Raw genomic sequence first — 13222 nt, forward strand, 5'->3', positions numbered from 1 at the left:
TCCCTACTGCCGCAGCAGTGCCCGCTCCTGCAGGAGCTCTTCCATATTTCCCCACTGCCACAGCAGTGCCCACTCCCGCAGGAGCTCTTCCATATTTCCCCACCGCCGCAGCAGTGCCCGCTCACCACAGGAGCCTTTCCATATTTCCCCATTGCCACAGCAGTGCCCGCTCCCGCAGGAGCCTTTCCATATTTCGCCACTGCCACAGCAGTGTATGCTCCCGCAGGAGCCTTTCCGTATTTCGCCACTGCCACAGCAGTGTATGCTCCCGCAGGAGCCTTTCCGTATTTCCCCACTGCCGCAGCTGTGTCAGCTCCCGCAGGAGCCTTTCTGTATTTTCTCACTGCCGCAGCAGTGTCTGCTCCCGCAGGAGCCTTTATTCTGTATTTCCTCACTGCCGCAACAGTATCAGCTCCCGCAGGAGCCTTTCCTGTCTTTCCCCACTGTTGCAGCAGTTCCTGCTCCCGCAGGAGCTCTTCCATATTTCCCCACTGCCACAGCAGTTCCCACTCCCGCAGGAGCCTTGCCTAAATTCCCTCACTGCCACAGCAGTTCCTGCTCCAGCAGGAGCCTTCATTTTTATTTGAATCTGCAGCAGTGCTCGCTTCCGCAGAAGCCATTTTTTCTTTTCAGATGCCACAGCAGCGGCCGCTTCCACAGAAGCCAATTTCTCTTTTCAGATGCCGTAGCAATTCCCACAGGAGTTTTCTTTTCAGATGCTGCAGCAGTATCTGCTCCCGCAGGAGCTCTTCCTCGTATTTCCGCAGCAGTCCCCGCTCCCGCAGGAGCTATTCCATTATTTTCCCATTTTCCATTATTGCCATAGCAATGCTCGCTTCTGCAGAAGATATTTTCTCTTTTCAGATGCCGTAGCAGTTCCCACTCCTGCAGGAGCCTTTTCCATGTTTCCCTACTGCCGCAGCAGTAGCTGCTCCCGCGGGAGCCTCTATCCATATCCCCACTGCCGTAGCAGTGCCTGCTCCCACAGGAGCTCTTCCATATTTGCCCACTGCCGCAGCAGTGTCAGCTCCCGCAGGAGCCTTTTCTATCTTCCCTACTGCCGCAATTATCGAATCTCCAGCAGTTGTCATCTCTTTCTTTCAAGTGGACGCTTCCACAGAAGTCAAATTCTCTTCCTAGACACTGCTGCAACAATTATATACCAAAGGACGTCCAGCACCCATCTAACATTAAGCCCAGCTTTTTGGGGATTTGTAAATGTGGTTATCTGGCTGCTGTTCTGTTCTAATTGTTTTTTGGAGAGCACTTTGGGCTGGGCCGGACTCCGAGCTCAGACCCCTCTCCCTGAACGGTTGGGGGGGGGGTGCCCTGGGCTCGGGAGTCTTGCCGGGCTCGGAGCTGTCTCCCCGGACAGCACCCCAAATATGCATAACCTTTATTTAATTATAAGTAAATGTGAACTCGTGAATGTGGTTTTCTGGGAAACGTTCAACTTCAGACATGGGACGAGGTATTCAGTTACCTGCTCCAGAGACTCAAGCGGCTCCATCAACATGGAAGCACTTCTTCTGTTTCCCAGTCTACTAGCCATCATTCTGTTTTCAGCTCCACTAAAACCCTTACTGGCACTGATGTTATGGCCGGCCCACACACCTGGTCAGCTGGACCTTGAGCTTCTCCTCTGGGATGGCTGTGGCTGCTGGCTCTGGCTCCATAGCAGGCATAGACACAGGCTTGATCTCCGTGGCAAGGATCCGTTGGGTCTCCCGGCCTGTGGTGGACTCTGGATTGATAACCTCAGTGGATCATGGGCACTGGGTCAGGCTCTGGGGTCTTCTCTGTATGATACACAATACAACTTGATTAAGCAGCTTAAGATAATGAAGTGAACTATTCACCCATTCGTTGACAAAATATATAAATCCATCAGTCAAAAGGAAGTAAAATGCAGTGACAGATGAGTTTCTATTGAGTAAATCTGACTGAATCCGGATGATTTCAGTCATTTATAGCTTTGCTTTGTTCATTTATTTTCTGTGTAGAGCCGCATCTTAATTACACAGAACACAGAAACATTGTCAGTGTGAAACTTTCCATCTGTGTCAGTTTCACTTTTATAATACTTACACTTGCAGTGTGGAACAAGCCTAAATCTTCATGTTAATTGATGTATGATGATTCGGTAACACTTTATAATAAAGTTCAGATGTAAGGCATTTATAAGTGATTAGTTAAAGGTTTAGCTCCTGCGTACCTAACTAGTCTTCTACCATGCTACAATCCATCACACTCGCTAAGGTCGCAAAACTCTTGATTTTTTGTAGTACCCAGGATAGCAAAGTCCACTAAAGGAGAAAGAGCTTTTTCGCATTTGGCTCCCAAACTCTGGAATAGCCTTCCTGATAATGTTCAGGGTTCAGACACATGCTCTTTGTTGAAGTCTAGATTAAAACGAACGCATCAAGTTTTATTGCATAATATAATTATTGCTGTTAATAGTGTTCATCGTCTATTTGATTACATCTTTAATTGATTTTCCATACATTTCTGTCATATGTACATAAACTGACAGTCACCACTGGTAAGCTACTACTAAATATTGTAGAAACGTAATTTTCTGTAAAGTTGCTTTGCAACGATTTGTATCGTAAAAAGCGCTGTACAAATAAACTTCAATTGAATTACATTGACTATTATCGAAATCAGGCTGGCAGCGGACTACCCGTATATGCAGGCAGAGCGGTTATGTACGGGGCCACCCTACAAATTATTTTCAGAGGTCTGTTTAGGATGGTAGAACCAACAACATAAAATTATTTCAACAAATCTGTGACGGGACAGATTATGCTCCGTCACGGCAGACATTTCTGCCAATGGACAACGGATGATTATTGTCATGTATTAAAACATTTTATGGTACTTGGACATTTATCTTTACTTTGAAGGGACAGTTGTTATTTGAAATGCATGTATACACAATGTATTTCGTAATGCTCATGCAGTTATGCCTTTGTTTGATTGTGTGCACCAATTAAATAGAGTGAGCTGCAGGGAGAACACGATGTTAAAAACTATCTATGAATTACATGTGTTAATTAGTTAAAGTGTAAAGTTTCATCTGTCCAAATAACCACTCTTCAAATCGTTTTCTATTTAGTAAAGTTTCATTTATTTGATAGGCATTTGTTAACATGATTACATCGTCTTACCATGATCTCTTCTTCGCGGTTAGTTGTTCTTGGGTCTCACTGCGGAAGCGCGCCCCTAGTGAGTACCTATGTATATACACGCTGCCTGAAAAGAGTATTTGTTATGAATTCACTGATTGCTGTTTGTTTTTTGCTTCCATTATGTTTATTGAAGAGGGTAAATTTGTAAGTCTCACTTTGTGTGGTTTAAACCCTCAGATTGTGGTAATTTGTTATCTTTAGTATTTTCTTTCAGATTTTATTAAATTGTATAACCCCCTGATGATGATGTAATGGTTTAGACCAATTTGAGTGGCGGGAGTTGACGCTATTTAAGAAGTCCGTTCAGTATTAAAGAGGATAGGCATGCAAGCGGACGGCTGTAATTTGTCTTTGTCACCTGAGTGACTTTGTACTGGCTAGAAAGAAGCCAACTTTGTATATGATAATTTTGAAAGATTTTTTTTTTTTGTTATTTTTATTTATTTATTTTTTTGACTCACATGTCAGTTTGTTTTTGTTTTCTCTAGTTTAGTTATTTATTATGTCTTATTATGGAATTTTGTCTTGCTTTTGGCCTTATTTGGGAAAATAAAGATCCCATCCTCTTTGAATGTGAATTCTCATCGTTCTTGAATGTGCTGAAACATCTACCTCTTGACTCCTAAATTCGACCATCCTACGACATATGGTGGCAGCGGTGGGATCCAGTGGTTAAGAGGTCGCACATCCTTGTAAATGATATGGCAACACGAGGGCGTGGTCAACCAAAAGGCGATCCTACAAAAGTGCCTGAGACCCCTAAGGTGCCATCTACTGTGCAGGATGCTGAAAATACTACGGCTGCAGTGCAACCTGATGCCAGTAGGCCACCGTCAACAGCTCTGGAAGAGCGTACAGACAGCCTGGAGGCGACATTGAGATCCTTTATGCATTCACAGCAAAAGCAGCAGGACCGATGGGAAGCAGAAACTCAGCGACAAGAACAAAGGTGGAAGACACTCTCTCATCAGTTTCAACAGTTACAGACTTTGGTGAGCACCAAACGACCTGATCAAACACCATCTGGACAAACCTCTGCCCAGTTGCAGGATCCTGTTTTCACCGACGCACAGTACTGAAGTACCCTTTTTGTCCAGGCATGATTCTAACAGTCCTGTTCCTGATATTCCTAGTCAAGGTACACCTTTCCCACCTGTACATATGGGATGGACTGCACCTAAGATGCCTTCGTTTGATGAGGAGGATGATATTGAACATTATTTAACCACATTCGAAAGAATTGCATTGGCTAGTCAATGGCCAATGGACATGTGGGCTCTTTATCTAGTGCCTTTGCTTAGAGGTAAAGCCCGTGCTGCATATGTGGCGATGGACATTATTGATAGCAGAGACTATGTAAAAGTTAAACAGGCCATTCTGAGAAAGATGGAGATTAATGCTAAAACGTATCGTCTCGGGTTCCGCTCCATGGCCATTCGGGAGGGGGAGACTGCAAGAGAGCTGCAAAGCAGACTTAAAGATTTGTATGAGAAATGGCTCAATCCCAAACAAAAATCCAAAGAGGAAATTGGCGAACAAATTGTTCTGGAGCAGTTTTTGCGGATGTTAAATCCAGAATTAAGAGTCTGGGTAAAAGAACACAATCCTCAAACCTCTAAAGAAGCCGCAGACTTAGCTGAGACATTCATTGCAGCTCGTCGAACCAGCAAAGGTTACCAGCTGGGTACTCAAGGTAGTGGAGGGAAACCCCAAGGTCCACCACGAGACACCAAGAAGCCATCATATGGTAAGTCTTGCGGGTGATGCTAGGGTGTTTAATCGGTCCAATAGTTTCCCTTCCCAGAATAGCGCTGCTGTAAGACCTAAGGTTATTTGTCACAGTTGTGGCCAACCTGGCCATATTAAGCCTGAATGTCCAGTTAATAAGGTTACAGACTCTAGACTGTTTTTTTGTCCAGGTTCTAGGGATGTTAGATCAGTGATGTCTACTGACGCAATAGTTCCTGTAAAGGTGAAGGGGAAAACTTGGCAGGCTCTTATTGATTCTGGTAGTAGTCAGACCTTCATCCGTAGAGCATGTTTTTGTTCCCAGAAGAAGTCACTAATATAGGCAAAATAAGAGTCAGGTGTATTCATGGCGATGAGACAGAGTACCCTACTGTAAGTACTACAATTGAAATTCAGGGACAAAAGTACCTGTTGACTGTTGGTGTTATGGATACTTGCCCCTATCCAGTTATTTTAGGGCAGGATGTTCCGGTGTTAGCAGAACTGTTGCAAGGATGTGAGGTTACTGCTCAGAGCTATGTGACAACTCGAGCTCAGGCTAGAGAGAATTTGGATCAGTCATGGGAAGTATTGCCATATGCTTGTGAACAGACAAGGGAGAGAGTAAAGAAGACGAAATCTCAAAAGCGTAGGGACAAAGTCAGAGGAACGTACTTTCAAGAGCAATTGATGTATCCACCCTTGAATGATAGTGACATAGAGGTAGTGGATATTGCAAAGTTGCAAAGGGAAGACATTACTCTTGGTTCTTGTTATAAAGATGTCAAAACCTACGAGGAAGCGCTTAGGGAGAAAGAAGATGGGAATGTATGTTTTGCAATGAGGAATGGCAAACTGGTAAGGGTGAGTGTTGATACAGAACAGTTGGTAGTCCCTGAGATTCTTAGGACCCGAGTCTTGCACTTAGGACACAGTATTCCCTGTACAGTCCCGCTAATACAGACGGTTCGAGGAGAAAAATGGCTATTTAGAAGTATTGCCATTATCGGCTATATCGGATTCGTCATCTTTGGGAACCAGTGAAGATTACATTCAACCTAAATAACACACTGTTGTTTCTACGTCTTAAAATCATGAGACCTCATGGGGCTGACATTCCAGGCACTGCAAAGGTATACCTAATAAATTACCCCGGAGTAACTATATTTTCAGAAGTCGATGTCAGTCTCGGTGACTGCCTGATATCTCAGAGTTTTCAAGCGCGTATCTTTACCGATGTATCATCAAGATTCTTCTCAACTACAGCAAAGATATGCTGGAATCGCTTTTCTCCAGTGGGTCTGTTTTTCAAAGACACAGCAGGACAGATGAATGAGACTGACCCTGTGGGGCGTAACGCAGGTCTGACCAAGAGATGGCACTACACAACTGGAAGTAAGGTTGTGGGAACTGTTGGTACCTATTCACAGCAAAAATTTTCTTTCAAGAAAATTTAATGCTAAATGGTGTCGACATAAAAATTCAAATGATCAGAGGACAAGACGATTTCTGCCTGATGACCGATGAGGATGGTGGCTATAAATTAAGTGTGAATTCACTCGCAAATGAGCAGCTTTCCTGAATCTATCACAAGCACACCCTCAGCTGAAGTTAATTATATTGGCCAAACAGATCTGTAAAGCACTTTTCACAAGTAACATAATTCTAAAGGGACTAACTATAGGCCTATTAGCCTATACCTTCTATATAAATGACTAAACCAGCAACAATATAAAACATTTACACTGTATGTGACTAGGCAATAGTAAAGCACTTTTTTCTTAAGGCCTACACTGCTGCTATGGACGGACACCAGTTCCATTGATAACGACGGAACTTGCAACAATAGTTTTCTTCTGGGAAACACACCCCAGAGACACAGTGAGTGTGTAGTGTGTGACGCCGGATGAAAGAGTGTTGTTTAAAGGCGTTTTGTGGCAGATTAAAAGCTAATAGTATACAGAGGCTGCTCCTTGCTATGTGGGCTCGGAGCGCACTGATGGGGGGACTCTCTCTCTCTCTCTCTCTCTCTCTCTCTCTCTGTGTGTGTGTGTGTGTGTGTGTGTGTGTGTGTGTGTGTGTGTGTTACAAATATTAGCAGAAGCTGCTGAAGAATAGAGAAAATAAAAAATAAAAAAACTGCTGAGAAAGAGTTTTGGTCTATGAAAACTTCATTCAAGGGTTCATTTTTATTTTAAATGAAATTTGCATTCATTTTATTTTAAATGTTTTGTAAATCTGTTTAGCTGTGCATTTAGTGAATGAGCACTGCGCGATGTCTGAACTGATTGCACTGTATTTTATGTAGAATCATTTTATATTTTCAACTGTCTTAAATTCATTTTAAATCAATTTTTAAATCATTTTTTTAAATTCCTTGTTTTATTTTTTTAGATTATTTTTTATGATTATTTTACTTTTTTAATGTAAAGCACTTTGAATTACCATTGTGAGTGAAATGTGCTATATAAATAAACTTGCCTTGTCTAAATAAGTTATTGTGCTTTTTTGTCATTTTATTAGTTATTATTTTTAAATATGTCTACATAGTTTATTAACTTCTATTTCTGTTTGAGCTATTTTAGTATGTCAAGTTAAAATAAATGAAAATGCAAGATTTTACCTCTGCAACTAGCTGAAATTAAACCATTTTTTAAACATTTTATTTTGAATATTTAAAATTCATTTTATTTAACAACTATAAAGTTTTATTGTCCATTTTTATTTTTATTTCAGTTAGTTTTAGCAATTTTGTTGTGCATTTTTTGTCATTTTTATTAGTTGTTAATATTTTTATTTTTTCTAATTAATTTTCAGATTTAGTTATTATTAGATAAAAAAAATGTTTTAGCAACTAGCTGAAATAAGTTTTTAATATTATGTTATGTTTTTTTATATATAATAATAATAATGAAAGTCTATTCTGAATTTAAGATAAACTAAATTTTAACCACACGGATGTTAACCAAAAGCCTGCATGTCAGATTTAACCGTTTAAAGGCAATTGCAAAAAAAGTTGATGTGAGAAAAGCTGCTGCAGTGGTGGAGCAGATTCACTTGCTTTGTAACTTTCCAAGGTAATGTCATCACATTTTAAGTGGAAGTGTAACTTAACGGTACACCGTGTTGAACGATGTTGTGTGTTTTAGCACATGTGGTTAACACTAACATCGCGCAAATAGAACAGGAAACAAAAGTGTGAGAGCAATAGGAAAGTGGTTTAACACACCAGTATACCCCATCAGCATCTCAAGAGCAATATTCATGTTAATATTAATGCATGATCTGTAGTGGATGGTGACCGATTATAAAACAGGAACTGAGATCTCAATTGCTGCTCCAAACACTTCAAAAACATTTCTACACATCTAGCTGTCTATTTCTTTTATGTTTGCACAAATATTATGCAAAAGCTGAAAATAGCAGGGTTTTTTTTAGCTTATTTAAAGTATGTTTGATGCAAATTTGTGAGGAGAGAAGACACAGACGAAGGACAAGAAAGGAGCGGCGTAGAGTGATGTCGAGCTGGAGGAGGAGTTTCATCAGACGGGAGGCGGAGCTTGCTGGAGCCCTGAGCCAATCAGAACACCAGGTGTGTTGTTTAAAATGAGAAAGAGGAAGTTAAATGAACCTGCGAGTTTATGCTGTGAGATTCGTCTAATTATAACTGTGTTTCTTCTAAAAGAACCTGCTGTCGATGTTGAGAAGGAAATGTAAGTTTGGTTGGTGGGAGTGATAGAAGAATTGTGAAACCACAGGGAAAGTGCTGAAATTAAATGTTCTGCATCTTTTGGAAAGAGGAAGATAATAGTTCATGCCTTTTTTAAACTCAGTTCTGTAGAAGCGGTGAGTGTGAAAAACCTGGAACACACCCAATTTCATTCTAAAATCAAAATTAAATGAGCAATTTGGCAATTTATGTTTAGAATATTGAAGATGGTTAGCACTATGATATTAATTTCATCATAATTAAGTCAAGTCAATTTTTAATTATAGAGCACAACATTAGTGCTTTACAATAAAAGGTTACTTAAAAAGCAACAGAGATCAAAAATTAAAAGGGGAAAGAAATAAAATAAAAATATTTATATATAGACATTAAAAAAAAAAAAAAAAAACATAAAAAGTACTGTACACAGCATCACTCAAATGCAAGGGTGATAAAATGAGTCTTTAAGTTTGATTTAAAAACACAGAGCGATGGTGAGGCCCTGGTAATGAGGGGTAAACTGTTCCAGAGTTTAGGGGCAGCAACAGCGAAAGCTCTGTCACTTTTGGATTTACAGCGAGAACGAGGGACAGATAAAAGAAGCTGGTTACAAGATCTTAATGACCTAGAGGTTGTATATGGCTGGATAAGATCACAGATATAATACGGGGCTGACTTTTGCAATGCCATGTTTACAAAAAGAAGAACCTTAAAATAAACTCTGAATTTGATAGGGAGCCAGTGCAATGAAGCAAGTACAGGAGAAATATGCTCCCTCTTTTTTGTTCCTGTCAACAATCTGGCTACCGCAGAGATAGAGTGCTTTGAGGAAGGCCGACAAACAGAGAGTTACAATAGTCCAGCCTGAGATTAGTGCATGGATGACAATTTCAAGATCTTTTCGAGAGAGAAAATGTTTTACTTTCGCAACAGATCTGAGGTGGAAGAAGCTACTCTTTGCAACCGTATTTACATGCTTGTCAAATTGTAGTAATGGATCGAAATGGACCCCTAGATTTTTTACATGGTGTTGTAAGATATCACTAAGGAAACCTAACCTACTTGTAAGAGTAGTATTGAGTGCAGCGGGGCCTAGCAGAAGCACCTCAGTTTTGTCAGTGTTTAGTTGCAAAAAATTATTAGCCATCTAAGTTCTCACTTCGTCAAAACATGAGAAAAGAAGTTGTAAAGAAGAGTCTTTTTCAAGTTTGATTGGAAGGTAAAGTTGGAGGTCATCGGCGTAGCAATGATAATTAATATTATATTTCTGGAGAATGGAGCCTAGGGGAAGCATGTAGAGCGAGAACACTAAAGGGCCAAGAATAGAACCCTGAGGAACACCATAAGGGACGGGTGCAGAAGGTGAGGTGAACGACCCAGTATTTACAGAAAACATCCTACCTTTTAAATAAGGGCGTGCCTTGAACCCTACTGCACATTGTATTTGATTCAAGAGGATGTCATGGTCAATAGCACCCAAATCTAAAATCATCAGAATGGCAGATGACCCTAATATTATTTAAGTACTTTACTCCCCAAGTTCTCCATAATGCTATGCAAAAACATAAAATTAGGGCAAATAATGCAATTTAAAAGTTTATATTATAAAGGGGCAAATATATATGCATATATTAATAATATAAGTATATATATATGATATATATATATATATATATATATATATATATATAAAAAAAAAAAAAAAAAGTTTTAATAAAAAAAAAAAAAAAAAAAAACGAATTGGTACATTTCAAAATAATTAGTCTTCAGTTTTGAATATTCAAATAAGACATTCAACAAAATAAGTAAATACATTTTTAAAAAGTAAATTTTCTAAGCTAGCGGGGTCTGAATAAACACTAATATGTTTTTGAAATGATCTCCACAGAGAAAAAGTCAGAGGATATGAGAGTGAGAAAATTATGGCAGATTATAAATGGAGAACTTCTTAAAGCTGTGAAGTGCAGAAAATAAACATGTATATAAATGGGGCAGTGTGATTAGGTACACAGAGGTGTATGACTCGTACTTTAAAAAGAAATCCTCACTTCAGTTTCCTGCTGTTTATGAACATATTCATCCTATAAGTGCAGCATCACATATGTAAAAAAATAAAAACAGATTACTATCTTGCTTCACACTTCAGTATCTTTATGGAGGAAGCAAACATTAGTATTTTACACAAGTTCTCACTCTTTTACTGGACATCTCGATGAGTGTGAAACAATACTAGAAGAAGAATCACACTTCAGAAAATAAAACACTCATCTGATCATATGAATGAATTCCTCTAAATATCCAGATAGGACTTTATTTCCTTTCTCGTCTTCTCTTGAAGTGTATACATTTTTACCATGATTTACAGAAGACAAGACATCCCCTAAAATGTCCTTCTGGGTAACAATCGTTCCGGCAGCCATATCACCCTGGAGCCCAAGACCGGTTGCCCACTGAAGCTAAGCAGGGCTGAGCCTGGTCAGTAGTGGATGGGAGACCTCCTGGGAAAACTAGGTTGCTGCTGGAAGAGGGGCTAGTGAGGCCAGCAGGGGGTGCTCACCCTGTGGTCTGTGTTGGTCCTAGCGCCCCAGTGTAGTGATGGGGACACTATACTGTCAACAAGCACCGTCCTTCGGATGAGACTTTAAACCGAGGTCCTGACTCTCTGTGGTCAGTAAAAATCCCAGGATGTCTTTCGAAAAGAGTAGAGGTGTGACCTCGGCATCCTGGCTAAATTTGCCCTTTGGCCTCTGACCACCATGGCCTCCTAACAATCCCCATATCCGCTGATTGGCTTCATCACTCTGTCTCCTCCCCCCCAGTAAGCTGGTGTGTGGTGGGCGTTCTGGCGCAATATGGCTGCCGTCGCATCATCCAGGTGGATGCTGCACACTGGTGGTGGATGAGGAGATACCCCCTGACTATGTAAAGCGCTTTGAGTGGCTAGAAAAGCGCTATATAAATGTAAGGAGTTATTATTATTATATACCAACAACAACAACAACAAAAAAAACGCTCATCAGGCTTATTTAGAACAAGAATCATTAGATTTCATTAAAAGACTTTATTTAAGGATCACATTTCAGCCACACACCGGGACAAGACCACAGGAAACAGATGATTCTTCTGCACAATCTGACTTTGCTGCAGCCTGGAATTGAACTGCTGGTTTCGTCTTGTCAGAGGAGAACTGGCCCCCCGCCTGAGCCTGGTTTCTCCCAAGGTTATTTCTCCATTCTGTCACTGATGGAGTTTTGGTTCCTTGCCGCTGTCGCCTCTGGCTTGCTTAGTTGGGGACACTTCATTTACAGAGATATCGTTGACTTGATTGAAAATTATTGCACAGATACTATTTAAACTGAACTGAGCTGCATGATGACATCACTGAATTCAATGATGAACTGCCTTTAACTGTCATTTTGCATTATTGACACTGTTTTCCTAATTAATGTTGTTCAGTTGCTTTGACGCAATCTTTTTTGTTTAAAGCGCTATATAAATAAAGATGACTTGACTTGACTTGACACAGTTCACAGTTCAATTTTGAGCATTTAAAATGTAATAAAATTTAGTATGATCATTTGTTCTTCTGAATATTTTAACAAGTAAAGGTCAGAATATGTATGTTGTTTCGCATTAATCTGTTGTGCATTATTTCACCCGTATTTTGACATTTTATTTTCACATAAATCATCTGAAACATTAAAGCAGACACTTTACTTGCATTTCATATGTGCTCTGTGTATATAAAATCAGTTTTGTAAATATTACCAAAATGTGACGTCTCATTTTTGACCTACATATAATAGAGCTAAATTTTTCAGAGCTGACTTATTTAAACACATGGATGCATGTAGACAACTTACAGCATTCACCTTTTGCGGTCAGAAGAAATGAGATGTTTCCTTTCACATACAGGAAATCACATGACATGATCAGGAAACCATGTTTAAGAAATCAACCCCATACCACCAAAATTAAGCATTAATAGACAGTGTTTGCCAAAACAATGGTTTAATCAACCTTACATTCATAACCATCACAACTCGAGCTGAAGGAAGTGATGTAACAGAATTTTAACACACTGAAAACACTGCAGCAGAAAAACAGAAAACATGGTTCAAAGTAGATTAATACTGAGGGACATTCAGATCACTAGCATAAATTATTGTATAGCCCTTACTTATATAGTTAGGTATTCGTGGCCTAGTGGTTAGAGAGTTTGACTCCTAAGGTTGTGGGTTCGAGTCTCGGGCCGTCAATACCACGACTGAGGTGCCCTTGTGCAAGGCACCGAACCTCCAACTGCTCCCCGGGCGCCACAGCATAAATGGCTGCCAACTGCTCCGGGTGTGTGTTCACAGCTGTTTGTGTGCACTTTGAATGGGTTAAATGCAGAGCACGAATTCTGAGTATGGGTCACCATACTTGGCTGTATGTCATGTCACTTTCACTTTATATAGCCCTTTTCATAATACACAGTTTCAAAGCAGCTTTACAGAAAATGCATTTAGCAAATTAGAGCTGCATGAACAATCACAAATAGATACACTGGTGTGAAAAAGTTTTTGCCCCCTTCCTGTTTTTTTATTTTTTT

This window comes from Cyprinus carpio, chromosome B14, assembly GCF_018340385.1.
Source record: "Cyprinus carpio isolate SPL01 chromosome B14, ASM1834038v1, whole genome shotgun sequence".
NCBI classification, from domain to species: Eukaryota; Metazoa; Chordata; class Actinopteri; order Cypriniformes; family Cyprinidae; genus Cyprinus; species Cyprinus carpio.